Source organism: Rattus norvegicus, chromosome 2 (assembly GCF_036323735.1).
Source record: "Rattus norvegicus strain BN/NHsdMcwi chromosome 2, GRCr8, whole genome shotgun sequence".
Taxonomy (NCBI): Eukaryota; Metazoa; Chordata; class Mammalia; order Rodentia; family Muridae; genus Rattus; species Rattus norvegicus.
The window spans coordinates 80,430,210-80,443,080 of record NC_086020.1 but is presented as its reverse complement, the minus strand read 5'-3'; the positions used below and the strand labels follow the sequence as shown (position 1 = coordinate 80,443,080).

Sequence of the window (12,871 nt, the reverse complement as noted above, 5' to 3'; positions counted from 1 at the left end):
TGTATGCTCGTGTGTGTTTGCGTGCCTGTGTGCGCTCGTGCGCGCAGTGCCCATGGAGATCAGAAGAAGGCATTGGATTCCCCCTAGAGCTGAAGTCACAAAGAGCTGTGAGCCACCTAGTGTGAGTCCTGGGACCCAAATTTGGGTCCTCTGCTTTTAAAAGTCAAGTCATCTCCTCAGCCTCAACATAGCTATTTTAAAAATTCCTCAGATTGAATTTCCAATATGATAAACATCCATGAATTACGTGACTGTGATATGGATAGAGCGGTGGTTAATAGCTGGAGCCCATATAAGTCAGCTCAGGATTCTTAGAGCTTTTGGAGGGCATAAAGAAATCTTCATTGGGTGGTAGGAGCTGAGGCCTTCCCTCTGGCCGAGTACCAGGCGAGGCGCCCGTGATAGACGGATACTCAGAGAGTGGGAGGGTGCGAGGGCTGTTCCTACTGGAGAAGGGCAGGAAGGTTTCCAGCTTGTTCTCCTGCCTCTGCTCCAACTCACACCAGTAGTTACGGTGCATTAAATAGGAATTTATGAGCTCCCTGGGACCATAATACCCATTTATAGCATTATTAATCTGAGAAAATTTATTCCTGAAATTGAGAAACAACATGCTTTCCCCAACAGCTTGGAAAGTCCACGGGTGTTGGAAGTCCGGCCCTACTTCAGGCAGACCCCAGCAGTTCGTTTTTTGGCAGTTGCTGTTAAGGATCTGAAATAGGTGGAAATACTAAGGGAATTCAGTTAGGATAGAAACAGAAAGGGAAACATCTGGGATATCCGGTTCTTTCAGTCAGAGGGGGATGATCCAATTCAAAAACCCAATGTAGAGGTTGGAACCTAGAAGAGATTTCAGATCACTCTGTTGGACATTAACCTTTAAAAAGTTATTGTAGTAAAGGGTAACAAATGATTAAACCCATGGAAAATGACTTCTCTGATACGTGGAGCACACTTTAGAGAGGAAGTAGAGAGGAACTTGAGAATAGGAACATGGATTTCACCTTTTGCCCAGAGTGCTCTGGGGATGAGCTCCGGATACATAACTAGGGCTGTTCACTAAAGTGCATTTGTAACAGGCTTGGGGAAGTTGAATCAAACGAGCCTGTCAAGGCCGCCCTACTTCCTGGAGGTCACAGCTGGATAAAAGCTTCGAATGCGGAAGCTTTTTTGGTGGTGGTGGTGGTGGTGGTGGTGGTGGTGGTGGTGGTGGTGGTGGTGGTGGTGGTGGTGGTGGTGGTGGTGGTGGCAGGGTGTCCGTCTCTCCCTCTTCGAGGAGGGGTGGAGTTCCTGACAGTAATGTATACGCTTCTGTGAGGGGCAGATGAAGGAAGAGAGGTCAGAGACAGGCAACGACTTAGGCTCCCCTCCTTTGATTTCCAGTTGTATCTGGCATGCTCTGCTGTGGAAGCTGAGGATGCCCTGGTGCAGGTGGATGGTTGGGCAAGGATGCTTTGAAGAACTCGGACGGAGTTCTCCTGTTAGGATTGCCCTGTGTGTTGCTAGGTTATTTATGGTCAGTCTCACAAGGGTTGGTCCCACCCTTCTTCCTGTCTGCCTGCCTGTCTGTCTGTCTGTCTGCCTGCCTGCCTGCCTGCCTGCCTGCCTGCCTACCTACCTACCTACCTACCTACCTACCTACCTACCTACCAAGATTAATGTACTATGACTGTGTTGATTTCTAAAATAAACATTTTTGGAGGAATGGGTGGCCTTCAACAATGACTTGACCCAGACCTTGTTTTTCTTTTGTAAATAATGACCCCTTGCCTTCTAGAACACTAATCTCAGATAACTGAACAGAGGTTCCTTAGAATAGCTTCTTAAAGCAGTGCCTGCATCCAAGAGTGAGCCCTTCCTCAGATATGCTGCGGATGGTGGGGCTGAGTGGGATTAGGAGCTACAGTCCTGGGAGCAAAGAACCCTGGAGAAATTCTTTTCAGAGACCCTACTGAGGTGAAATCAAGACTCTTGACTTTGCCACAAAAAAGAATTTTGGGGCGCATCAGTGTGATGCAGAATTGGGATTCATAAGAGGTTTTGACGTAGGTTAAGCATGAACATTTTGTGCTGTGTGTGACTGCGTGCACGTGCATGCATCCTTGATATATGTATGCACATGCTTAGTGTATGTATGTGCTCAGCGTGTGATCTTTGAGGAAGGAAAGTGCCTATAAGTGTATGTGTGCTTAACAGTAATCGTCTTAAGAGTAGCCGTTCGGTGACTTTTGAAGTTATACATCAAAATGTGGCTAAGAACTTTGATCTTTGTTTTTCTTTTTAGTTTTTGGTAAATAAGGCTGTAAGATATTTCCTAAGGTTATTGGGTAGGGTTACAGACTGATAAAACCGTAGGTCACAGGGGTTAAACAATGAGTTAAGACTTTTTTCCCTTCTGCAAATGAAGTTTATAGTCTTGTTTATGAGATTCCCAGAAAATTGCTGATTTCCAGGTGGAGAAGGAGTTAAGGTGATATGCCTCTGTGTGAAAGTAACAGTAACTCTGTATTGGCAAATTTTACAGCACCTTTGTTAGTGTGGCTAGAATGCTTCACTTGGAATTGTCAAGAAGCCTCAACCAGACTGTACAGTTAGAGCCCTTACAGCAGTAGTTCTCAATCTTCCTAAAACTGTGACCCTTTAATAGAGTCGCTCGTGTTGTGTTGACCCCTAACTGCAAAATTATTTTCACTGCTACTTTATAACTGTAATTGTGCTACTCTTACGAGTTGTAGTATCTGATATGCAGGATATCTGAGATGCACGAGATGTCAAGATACCTGTGAAAGGCTCATCGGATCCCCAAAAGGGTCTCAACCTATAGGTTGAGAACCAGTGTCTTATGCCCTTTCTTTCCATGTTGGTCCCACCCTTCTTATCTATCATCTATCTATCATCTATCTATCTATCTATCTATCTATCTATCTATCTATCTTTCTTTCTTTCTTTCTTTCTTTCTTTCTATCTATCATCTATCTATCATCTATCTATCTATCTATCATCTATCTATCAATCTATCATCTATCTATCATCTATCTATCTATCTATCTATCTATCTATCTATCTATCTATCTTTCTATCTTTCTATCTATCATCTATCTATCTATCTACCCACCCACCCACCCACCTAGCCTTGTGGGAGGGGAAGCCGCATCTTAGGCTCCCCAGGTCACATGGAAAGCATGGGAAACTTCCTGCCAGTGTCACTCCAGGGAGGCAGGCAGCTGACCCAGACATCCTTGTTCTTGAGCCTTGCATTGGAGTAGTATTGCTTTTGAGGTACACTTAAAACTTCCAGTGCTACTCACCTCTGCCCACCACTGCTTTGGGACCCTTCTTGACACTCCTCCCTCCCCTCTGTGTTCCTAAGGCAGTAGCTTACAACCTCTAGCTGCAGGGCCTGGGCAGGGAGCTGCCAAGTCTTAGTGAGGGGCATGATAGAAAGCTGTAGAAGCAGGGAGTTGTGAGTGAGCGGGTGGCCTCACCACACCCACTTAAACGACCCCTCTGTGTTCCCACTTCTTTCATTCATATTGAGTTTAGTTTGCAAAAGGATTCCTTATGCTTTTAATAAAAAAGATACTGAAGGTGACCTGTTCCACTGTAACAATATTTAAGAGAAAAAACAAATAAAACCGAACCATTACCACACAGCATGCTCCCTGCTGTGCCACAATCTCTCTCTTTGGGCCCCCATCCCCAGTTTCTTAAAAGAGACCTATGACAAGAGGGAAGACGTAGCTGTGTTACCCCAGCATGAGAAGTCAGTGGCCACAACCACTAGAGACCTCTGCCTTTCCCTAGTGTCCAGGTAGAAAAGTAAGAAAACATATTACCCATATTACCGTTAGCGCTCTTCTTTGGTAATTTAACCATACTCCATCATGTCAAGACGGTTACCACAACTGCCCAGAGTCGATAGTCCTGAGGGGCAGCAGAGCACCATAGGCTAGCCTGTGTAGAGCCTGTTCTGGCTTTATGTACTAAGTTCCAGCGTCCCCAGAGAGAACCAAGGAAGGAGATGCACTTCGGGCAGGATGTTCATGTCCCCAGGCTTACCCGAGTCCTCCAGCAGGGGATTCTTAGAGTAGCATCCCTCCTCTTCTCCCCATCTCCAACGCTGCTGGCCTTTGTACCCAGCATGCATCTTCCTTTGGGCCAGTGAAGATGTATCATGATGCCCAGAGGGAGGCCAGTCATTGCACCTTAGGTTCACTCTTATGCAAAAATTATTTGCCAGTTTAGGGAGATAGATCAGTGGATAAACTCTTGCCCTCAGCATGAGGACTGTGGATGGCCATAGATGGACTCCCTGGGGCAGGCTGGTAACTGGGTTAGGGTAACCAGGACAGTGTTGTGTTCAAGTGGGAGACCATGCCTCAATGTATAACATGGAGATCAGTCAGTGAAGGCAGCCGACATCAGCCGGTGGCCTCTGGTTGTGTGTGTACATGTTACTAGACCTTTTTTACTTAACAGTCATATTTTATTCTGTCTTTAAAATGCCCTTCCTTGCTTTTCTGAGTGTGGAGAGAATTTGAGGTGCAGCCGCAGGACATTGAGGTGATGGCGGATTGAGGGTGGTGGGTAGAGAAGGGAAATGGTATTTTCTGTCTTGTTAATGTGAACAGCCACCTTTGTTATGCCTTAACCCTCTTACCAGGATCAGCAGCAAAGTCAGTCACCCAGGCCTGCCTGGTGGATTTTCCCTGCTTTGAAATGGGCGTAGGGCAGGGCACCAGGCCTGAGTAAGTGTGAATAAATTAATGGCTTTAGCGTTCAAGGCCGCACGCCGCCCACACTGGAATAAAGCTATAATCTTGAGGCAGCTGGACAGGTTCATTACCCATGAGCAAAGTTAGACTGGTCCTATTGCTCGGACAGGAAGCCATTAGGCTGCAGGATCGCTTCAGGGCTTATTTCTTCAGCAGTCATATCGTCCACCACACTGACCGACCTGGAAGAAGTCATTGGGCTTTAGCATTTAGGATTCAGACGAGTTGCAGAGCATGCGTGGTTTCTTACAGCTTCCATTCTCTGGACCCAGGCCAGGAATCACCTGGATGGCCCGCCTTGGCTGTGATGAGTCCTGCAGTCTAGACGAACTGCACACTAAGAAGCAGGGACAGAACGGTCAAGACAAGTAGGTCGGCTGAAGCATGGAAGGACAGTGTCAGCTACGTCTTGGCCCTCCATGTTCAGAGTCTTGACTTGGTTGTCGGGGGCTTATTTTCACCAGTGATGATACAGCGCTTCAGGGGAAACTGGAGCAGTTGACTCTGTCCAGCTAATCACAGCTTCCCCACCTCAGATCAGTACGGCAGCACGCGTGCAGATGCGCGTCTGTCAGACTGACCCACCTGGGTGTGGAGTCCAGGCTGTGTTCTCCTCTTGTGCGTGTTTTCTTTTCTGTTGGATGATGATAAGTGTTTTCAAACAGGGACTGTGCAGGTTGGGGAGTCCCCAGGGCTTAGCAGACCAGCGAGTGTAAATGTTCTGTCTGAACACGAGTGCCAAGTGAACCAAACAGCTCGAGGCTCCATCGGGGAACTGGCTGCTACAGAGGTCTGTCACCTTCTTGGGTATTGTTAAAGATAGGCCTTTCTGGTGAGTTTAATGTTGGAATTAAATCCATGATGTCCTTACGTTATTGACACATTTAAGGGTCCGTGACTGACTGGAGTGTTTTTGTGGCAGACCTACAACATCCTAATTTTGCTGAATATTTAGAAACTATGGTTTATATATAAACAAGATAATGATCTAAGTGTTGTTTAAAAGTAGCTCGTGGCCACTCAAGTTAGTTGATTACTTACTAAGACTCTCAGACTTACGTAGTATATTTCCTCTGGAATGGGAACCCTTTGTGCACAGTATAGGCAAGGCAGAGGCTGACAAGATAGGCCAGCCCCTGAAGCCTGGGGAAAAGTGCCCTGTAGGAAGGAAGTCCCCATTCAGAACCCAAGTCCCAGAGGCTGAATTGAGAATTCAGATGTTAGCGACATTAGATGTCTCCTTGGTGGTTCGAGGACAGCCAGACCCACACAGAGAGACCCTGTCTCAAAAAACAAGCAAAGGAAAGAAGTGGGCAGAAGCCAACGAAGGGGTCAGCGACACTGGTGTGGAGATGAACTGTAGTGATCCATAAGACTTACTAATGTATGATGTGAGAGGATTGGAGCTTAAATCCAAATCGGGGCTCACCGCTGGGACTCAGTCCTTTGTCCTGTGGAATCTGAAGTCCCCACAAGCCTTGGCTCTCCATATTTGTTTTCTGCCTTTTCTAGTAATGGTCACTAACAGGCAGGCGGTCACGACTGTCACAAGCCTGTTTGTGACACCTGGCACTCACAGAGGCTTAAGCTGTGTTCTGTTCCCATTGCTGAAAACATATGGCAGAAACCTGCGGATTCGTTCTGTCAGCTGTCCCACTTGGGCCTTCTGGGGCTCAGGGACTCGGGACACGTATGTGCTGACATGTAAAACAAAGAAGTTCTGTTTGGGTTGTGTGGAGTTGACGTAGCCTCATTCCCTCAAGCCCAGACTGGTTACAAAGTCTCATGACTAAAGCATTTCCTTCCAACTGTTTCTTGGGTGAACCCTGCTAACTGCAGAGAAGCAGGCCTCTGATGCCTGCACAGTCCCCGCTTCCCTGTAGCCCTGGCGCCCCCTTTGCGGTACTGAAATGAGCCTGCTCCTAAATCTTCTTTCTCCCTTGTCATGGTCTACCCTTCCTTTCTTCATCAGAGGTAATAGTGATTAGGGCAGAAGATAATGTTTTAATTACATTGTAAAAACCTCAAAGTAAAACCTTTTCCTATCTTAAAATATGAAGGAATTGTAAACACAGTGTTATGTACTAGTCATTAAGTATATCAGACAACAAGAGAATGAGTCGCCTTAACTGCCTGGCCATTGTGAGCTTCAGAGTATGGTTAATTCTGTGATTTTTGGGGACCCCATTTGTAGACTGGCATTGAAATCTGCCAGCTTCAGGTGTTGTTTACCTAGGCTCAGTGACGGCTTGGGGTTTTTCTTTTTTATCCCACACAGTGGGATACAATGCGTAGTGACCCTGTGACCAGTATTAGGTCATTCCCATGTTGTGACGAAGGCCTGGGTGCTATGGGAGCTGAGTGGGTTATGAATCCAGCAGCAGGGTTCCTGGTGTGTGCACTGTGCCCCAGGAACAGGAATGATGGGAGTGGGGTTCTAGTGGTGTGCATAGGAGTTCAAAGGGCCAGGAGTTGAACATGTGGTTGGGGTTCTTTTATTTTTGCCTGGGGAGAGAATTAGTATTGGCAAGTGACATCACATCTGAAGGATTATGTCATGTCAGGGAGCTTATGTCTTATGTGAAGGCATCAGGAAGCCACAGAAGGGCATCATGGAAAACGGTTAGGGAGAAAGCAGTAGAAGGAGACGTGAGCTAGAAGCCAAGTTTGAGTGGTGGGGTCAGAAGGACTATTGACCAGTGATTAGGAGGCTGTAGACACAGCAAGGCCACCTGCGGGAACACTGACCAGGAAGATGGGACGGTGGAAGGCAAGGGAAGCCAGGCATGGCTATTTAAATGAATGAAATGCTTGATGTAATAATGGACCAGGATTTCTTTTAGCAATCAATCTTGGCTGGGCTGGAATCCATTCACATAACTCAGGGATCAGGTTTTGTCACTCTGGTTCAATTCCCTGGACTCTTCTGCAAAGCAGTCTTTGGATCAGGTTGGCTTTGCAGAACCATGTGTGTGCATGTGTGCATGAGTGAAATACACATATGTAATTAGGGTGGCATCTACTGTCTGGCTTTGTAGCACACATGCACACACAGAGAGACAGACAGAGACAGACAGGCAGACAGATAGAAGCACAGAGAGACAGAGGGGGCAGGTGTCTTATTTTGCATTACTTAGAGAAATACAGTTTCTCTGTATGCCTCCATGTCCGTCTGGGGATCAGAAGATTAAAGGTGCTCTTGGACCTGTTTCCTTTCTCATTTGTGAGACTAGAGGAAGTTGGAACCCCTTTTATAATGCCTTTTTGGACAACTGGCCTATTATATGCTATGAATTAACTTCCAGGGAACCATTAATGCCTCGTCAAAACATCAATAAAGTCTACAGATTTCTTCCTTTATTTTAAGGCTTGTGTAATACTCTAACCAGCCTTCCATCCTTTGGGCAGTTCAGCTTGTCCTGTGTATTTTGTGTAAGAAATTAAGAGCCAGAGCTCTCCGTTGGTGTTCCCTCGAGTGAGTACAGCCCATGCTCTTCTTCGGCTATTGTGGGCTGTCACTCCCGAGACAGGATGAGCCAGCCAATCAGGTGGTTAGTAAAGCAGTAGTGGTTATTACTAAAGATTAGGACCCGTTTTGTCGTGTACTGTTCATGTGCTAGTTTGTGAACATATCCACATTCCTGACATGGATGATTCATTTTCGTATCCAATCTGGGATCATATATTTTTATAAAAATGACATAAACATCAATTGATCGTGTTGGCTTTTTTTTTTTTAACATATTAGTATTAGGGGGAAAATGTAACCTTTGTTCTCTAACATTCTTACATAATTAAACACACTTACAGAAGAGTCCGACTCATTAAAGCACTTCCTTCCTGTGACTCTGATCTAGAGGTTTGCGAGGCTACCCCACCCCCACCCCCACACATTGTGCTAACACTGCCTCCCTGCACTAGAGCAGTATCCTGCAGGCTCTGCAGCGGAGCGGCTGGCTCAGACAGGGTGACGTCACCCTCTCTGCCAGCAGTGCGAGGGCGGGGCCACCGCGCAGATGTGGAGTTTTATCACCCTGCCCTTTGTGTTCCGGAGCTCCGCCAATTACCTAATGAGTAAAATTCAGTAATTACCACCGAGGCTCGTCAGTAAGAGAAGCTACCAGCTTACTGTTTAACATTTTTGCTGTGGTTGCTTTAGAATCCTGCCTTATTTATTAGTCTTATTTGTGGCATAACCTGTGCTTCTGTAAGCTTTGCTTCAGTCTTTCCCACAGGCGAATTTTCAGTTTAGTAGATGTAAGGTGGGGTAGCTGACAGGCTATGAGACCCGTGGGATGGCTGGGGAGCAGTTTCTGGGCGACATGGCAGACAATTCCGACAAGGCATACAGGCAACCTTATGAGGAGCTCTGTCTGCGGAGGGATAATTGGGCTTTTAGATAACCATGTTTTCCTAAAAGAAATAAAGTCAGCAAACAATTAGGTGAAATTCAAAATGATTAAAATCTGCTAGAGGCCCTGTGGATTACCAAAAAAGCCTTTTTAGCTTTTTTTTTTTTTTTTAAATATCTACTTACTTTATGCATGCAAGAACACTGAAGCTGTCTTCAGCCACTCCAGAAGAGGGCATCAGGTCTCATTACAGATGGTTGTGAGCCACCATGTGGTTGCTGGGAATTGAACTCAGGACCTCTGGCAGAGCAGTCAGTGCTCTTAACCGCTGAGCCACCTCTCTAGGTCCAAAAACTTACTCTTACCTCGGTTGATTAGTTCACCTTAGATTTCTGTGCACACCTCTGTGTGGAAAGTGCTGCTCGGCTAATGAGCTGGGGAGGTGCTCACACAGCCTGGAGAGATCCCATGGTGCTTCTGCTTCTGCCAGTGAGCAAGATGGAGGACTGCTTTTCCTTTTTTTGTTGGTTGATGTTGAAAATGGAATGCCACTGTGGTGAGGAATCGGTGAGCACCGTGGCCAGTTGGGAACGGCTCTGTTGGAGTGGCACTGCAGTGCCGACACAGGGTCTGAGGGCGGAAAGTGTGCACTTGATCTGACCACTGCTCTGGGTTGTTGACGTTCCAGCCCCCGATTCATCTAAAAGATTTCCCATTGTTAGAGACTACTGTGGGACATTCCCTCCCAGGGCCGAGAGGGTAATTTTCCCTCATACAGTTGTAATCATAGTATGATTGAAGGCTAAATAGCCAGAGCCGATCTTTTACAGACTGAAAATAGAAAGTCCTGGGGGACACTGGGCGTGGCTGCAGGGACAGACTCTGCCTGTTTGTTCGCTTCCACCGTACTCAGAGGTTTCAAGTACTCGAACCTGCTTCTGTCTGAAGCCAGTCCCCTGATTGAGAGGAAGGTGGAGATTATCGTTTGCTGCACAGTTTGCAGTTCATGAAAGAGACAGATTCGGGAGCACGGGCCAGACTGTTGCTCCTGGTCAGCCAGCTTTGTAAATATGTAACAGAATCCACTGTGCTGTCTAACAGGGCTGAGCGTCCCAAGATGAATCTATTAAGATATTTAGATATTCACATTTGGAGGAGGAGAAGGACGGAGGGGGAGAGTGAACTTCACAGAGTCCTCCTCACACGGTCATTTCTCTGCTAACTAAGGCCTGACTGCAGATGCCGTCACACAGGCATCCTCAGCATAGACATTGTAGGCCTGACCCCAAAAGTAATTGTTACTTGTCGATTAGTGCTTGCCTATGAGCCATCACTGTCCCCGATGGGTTCCTTTCATTAAGGCCTACACTGGCTTCTTTACCTTTCTCCCCACTTTGTTGTAGGTTTTATGGAACTTAAAAGTTCAGAAAACAGACACAACTCGGTGCCCCTAATTTTGGTGCCTGCCCTCCATGCCTGCCGCCCACCCCTCGCCCACCTACTTCTGATCTCACCTGTGCTGTCCCCTTGTCCATCAGCAGACCCTCTTGGTCACAAAAGTAAAAGTGTTGCTCCTCCTTGGTCACTGGCACAGAGATAAGGTGTGGACCTTCAGAAGTGTCTTTTCAAACCGTGGTCATTGAGTTCAGCACCTAAAGCCTTTTAATTCACGGGCCACGAAAGTCTTAGCCTTTCTGTAGTGTAGTTTAGAATTCATGGGGTATAGCAAAAAGCCGTTTATTTTTAACTTCTTAGAAATTTGATTTTAAACAGCTGCACACTCTGTTTTCATAAATATTCTCTAGGACATGAACAAGAACCTGGGTGAACATTGGCTTGTTGACATGCCTGTTCTCGACCCTGAACAATAGAAAAGGATTCTCTTGGGAGACACCCTTTGGTTTGATCTATAGCTGCAGGTCACTTTGTTCTCACAGGGCTCCCACTGCTTATGGGCCTTCTCATGTCTGCCATGGCTACAGGCTGTCACCAGCCTGGCCCTTTTGCATTAGCTGCACCGCCATCTTTACTCAGGAGCGGTAGTGAGTTACTGTGATGGATGGGGAGCGTTGAGACTGGCTTGAATTCATTCAAGAGTTCCTGAGGCACCTGGAGTGAAACTGTACCCCTCTGGCTCGGGTGTCTGCCATCTAGAAATCAGAACTGCTTCTCAGTCTGGTGGGTTGCCAGCACACAGCAATGGCTGTTCACACAGAAAGTTGGCTTTCTAGAAAGTGAAGTGGCTGGGTGACCTGGAGATCTGAGCCCTGGCTCAAGTCTATCAATACCTGGCTGGGTCATGCCAGAAAGTTCGCTCATATCTTTGGTCCTTGCTGCCTGCCTCTGCCTCTGCAGTGCTAGGATTAAAGCTGTCTGTTGCCACCTGCCTGGCTCAAATGGTTGATTTTTCAGGAAGGCCAAGGGGAACTTGTTATATGCAAGGCTCAGGAAAAAGCTGGAAGCTTGGGGCGGTGAAGCTGACACTTAGTTTGAGGATTCTTTCCCCCAGATCTCCCCTCTCTGTTTCACCTACCACAGTGCATTCCCGAGCGTAACCTAGTCGTGTTGAGCCCCAGCTGAGTGGTGGGCTCAACACCATGCCCTTTCTCCAAGTGCACACTTCCAGGGTGCCTTGACCTAGACACCCTCCTGCTTCCGCCTCCTTGTTGCTGGGATTACAGGTGCGTGGCAGTGTGCCCACCCGGCGAGGGTTGATGTGTATATAGACATATCAGAACTGGGCTGGCAAGCACACTAGAAGTCCATTGATTTAATTCTCTCTACGTAGACTACATCTTTCACCAGTGGTGGGACCAAGATAATGTTTCAGATCCTTTTCGTGTACTATTTGGCAAAAACAGAAATAAACAGGCCTGAGAGAGCTGTCTTGTGTTTCTCTGAGGGTATGTTAGCGATGGCAGATGCAGTAGTTGTAATGGGCATCTAGCCCTAGAATGGTGACCTCTGTTAGAGTTCAAGGCATTAGCATGAGCGTGAGTAAGAAAATCTTCATCCCACGTTCCTAGGTGGGTGCTCTCCTGGTGGGTGAGCTGGGCGTGTTTCGGGTGTAACCCACTCTACTTACATGCTGGCTTGTCCTAAGTTGCAGGATGTATTCTGACTTCTCATAAAATTGTTACAGGGCTATCTAAGATTTTGTTTTTTAAAGCCCATGGCCTGTCCACCTCAGATGTTGGAGTAGCAACAGGCTAGCTTAGTCATTGATGTTACTCTGTAGGTCACAACCCAAAATCTTAGAAGGGTTGAACCTTTTAAGGGAGCATTGGCCAGTGTGGGTTATACATAAGCCCCTCTGCATGCCAGGCCAGGATTAACCAGAGTGGGAAGACTAAGAGGAGGCATCGAGCTCCCCCTAGAGGCTTTGCTGAGCTACAACTAACAGACTTCACAAAAGCTGCTAGTGCTGCACTTTTCTCTGGCAGTTACCTAAATTCTGCAAGGTTAAAATGAAGATTTGGCAAATGATTGGAACTGATTACATATTGTGTCTTCTGGGGACAAATAATCATGGCTAGCATGGCTTCGAGTCTTTAGGGACACTGTCTATGGGTGTGTACAAAGATTCAGCATTAAAATAGAAATGCTGGGGTCAGACTCCGGCGTTCACACAGGGCCTCACTCCCTAATTGATTCATTGGCCACGATGACAGTTGACGTTTTGGCACTGGGTAACGTGGGTATCACCTGTCAGCCAGGCAGCCCAGTGACGCTTTTCTCTCTGTC

General features: G+C 46.8%; 1 protein-coding gene across 4 annotated transcripts in view; it reads left to right on the top strand.

The window, feature by feature from the left end:
• Trio (trio Rho guanine nucleotide exchange factor) overlaps positions 1-12,871 on the top strand; it is a 296,340-nt gene that overhangs the window by 88,744 nt on the left and 194,725 nt on the right. The window lies entirely within an intron of this gene.